Raw genomic sequence first — 2897 nt, forward strand, 5'->3', positions numbered from 1 at the left:
GACACTACACAGCGATAGATATACTATGCATGTGAGAGAGAGATACTGACAGATGGATATGTATACGTTAATGTCTGTATGTATAGACATTTATATATAACAGGTCATTTCAATGAAGAACCAACAGAATTGCACTCATTTTTACTAAGTGTATGGGCATGCCCAGTGGGACTGTCAGTACTTATAATGTGACTCCAGACTACACCTACCTGTATTTTGTATGTTACAGACATTAACATCCTCCCCTGTTTCTGTAATATTGCACTTCACTCAAATTGCCCACATCATTCCCCATCTGTCTGCTATACTAAATATGTAACTGAGGTTGGTAGTGTTACACCACCAACAGACTGACAGTCTGCATACCTCTCAACTGTTCTGATTTTCACAGAATGTCCAGAGTTTTGTCTCGTGTTTGGTTTGTTCCTCACACATTTGTGGTCTTCTGGTGCTTTATTGAATGTTGACATCAATACATTCTACTAACTAGAGACAAACAATTGTGTGGCAGACTTTATATCCATCAGAAAATATGTACTACTGCAACACCTTTATTTCCAGCAACTGTCTAGGTTTATGTGACCAATATTTCAACTCTGTCTCTATGTTTGTGCCTTTGTCCCCCCAGTCTTTCTGGCTTAGTCCAGATTTCTTGCACTAAGATGATGGGAGGTATGACATTCTGTGAAAACACCAACATACTGCTACCTCACATGCAAAAGATGTGAGTAATTCCAGATTAGAACCATAAGCTCCATCACCCAGGCTAGCTTTCCTAGTCCACTGAGCCACACAGGTCACCAGAGAGGGGTCATTCATCACACATTCAACAGCATACATATGCACATTGTTATCCTGCATGAAGAGAGACATACAATGTGTGAGCACTATCTATGTTACAGCCCTGAGATTGCCTGGTCCACTGATATAACTTAGCTGATATTCTGTTAAAGCAGCTATATGGGTACACTGCTGTGTTGTGGGTGGGTGAACAACAGCACGTGATCCGCTTTGGTAGACAGTAGTCCAAATATCATGTGTGTCCTGTCTCCCTTGCCTGATGTTGTGAATATTCCAACCATGAGGCCTAGTGAAAATTAAGGAACACATACTATTGGATTGGGTATCAGCTGTCCCATGTGGATGTTAATTCTGACCAGATATCCCAATGTATTTCCTTGCATAACAGCAGCAGCAGATCCGTACATATGCTACCTTATTATAGCAATCCTTACAATTACTGTGTAGGTTATAGACTTACCTTGAGAATGCAGCAGTTGACAGAACTGTAGTTCATGGCTGACTCTGTGTGATGCAAGTGGTACACAGCCAATACATAGATTGTACTGGATACAGGTTGTGTGGGTTGTCTGACATCAGCTATTTTAATATATGTATGTGAGTAGGAGTAAGATGTCAGTCCCTAGGGCTCTAGGTTGTCAGTGAATGTGCTATATGTTGTCTCTTAGCCAATGCTAGGGCATACTGGGCATGCCTACATCTGCCTAGAGCAACATCATCAGGGGGCTCCTCCTCCAAGTCCTCCTGTGATTGTAGTTGTGGTGATCTAGGCACTTGTATAAGGCTGTATATCTCTTCCATATGCTGTTCCTGCTGCAGCTGCTTATGCAGGATCATTTTGTGTAGCAAAGCACATACTGTGAACATATGTGCACATGTGGCTAGAGAGTACTGCAGGGCTCTGCCAGATGTATAGATGCACTGGAAGTGTGACTTCAGCAACTCAAACACGCACTCTATGATGTTCCTAGTTTGGGCATGTGCCTCATTATGGCATCATTCTTCCGTGGGTTTGTGTGCATTTCTGATGGGTGCTATCATCCCCGGTTGCAGTGCATAGGCAGCATCCCTGAGGAAATGGCTGTATGGGATGTCCACCCTAGCAAACATCTGGTACATGGAGTCATGATAGCTGCCTAGACACCAGCACACACATTCACAATAATCACCTGGACATTGCACACAGCCTGGAGGTTGATGAAGTGGTACTCCTTGCGGTTGATGTAGATTCAACCCTCCTCAATGGCTGGTGCCTTGATGTGTACATGAGTGCAAACTATTTCACCCAGTACCTCAGGGTGGTGTGCTACATGGTAGAAGTGTTGCATATTGGTGAGGGGAAAATATATGTGCTCACTGGCATGTGGTAGCGTGGAATCCAGGAACCGGTGGAGTACCCTGGATGCTGATGCCTGTGAGTCCCCCATCATGCTCCCAACTGATCTTTGGAGGGTACATGTGGCTATTATCCTAAGAGCTACACATATCCTGGTTTCCACTGAGATGGTTCCCCAATGTTGGCTCTGGGCCTGAGTAGAGGGTGGCACAGCTCAGGGAGTTCTTGCAGTATATCGACCCTGTAGTGCTCTACAATCTCCAGCTCATGTAAGTCCTGAAAGGTTACAGTCATGGCCAAGTGGTTAAGGCGATGGACTTGAAATCCACTGGGGTTTCCCTGCGCAGGTTTGAATCCTGTTGATTACATTGGTGCTGTTTTAGCATCTCTTCTCTCTGAGACATATGTCTTTAAAACAACTATGTCAAACCCAGAGCTTTTGGACATGCTCCACTTAAAGAAATCCCAATCCCTCTGAGCTACACCCTCTAGGGACCTAAACCTTGTCACCACAATAAACAGAACATGCTGGAGGGATAGATTCCTGCCCAGAAACTTCCCATACTCTGGAACAAACTACCTATCTATATCAAACAAAGCTCCTCATTAGCACTCTTCAAGAAAAATCTTGATGATTGGATGGGAGATAGGAAACTCACCCCAGGGATCACTTCTGTGGTTCTACTCACCAGTGACACAGGAAAATAATTTTCTTGGGTGACAGTAGCCAGGGTACCTTTTGGCTAGGCTTATATAGGCC

The 2897-nt window shown here is 44.1% G+C and overlaps 1 non-coding gene across 1 annotated transcript; it reads left to right on the forward strand.

Moving 5' to 3' along the window:
- Positions 1–2423: 2423 nt before the first annotated feature.
- Positions 2424–2505, forward strand: TRNAS-UGA. The gene has a single exon. It is a non-coding gene; the product is annotated as a tRNA-Ser (tRNA).
- Positions 2506–2897: the final 392 nt, after the last annotated feature.

This window comes from Protopterus annectens, chromosome 2.part1 (assembly GCF_019279795.1).
Source record: "Protopterus annectens isolate FY-2018-M chromosome 2.part1, PAN1.0, whole genome shotgun sequence".
In the NCBI taxonomy this organism is placed as follows: Eukaryota; Metazoa; Chordata; order Ceratodontiformes; family Protopteridae; genus Protopterus; species Protopterus annectens.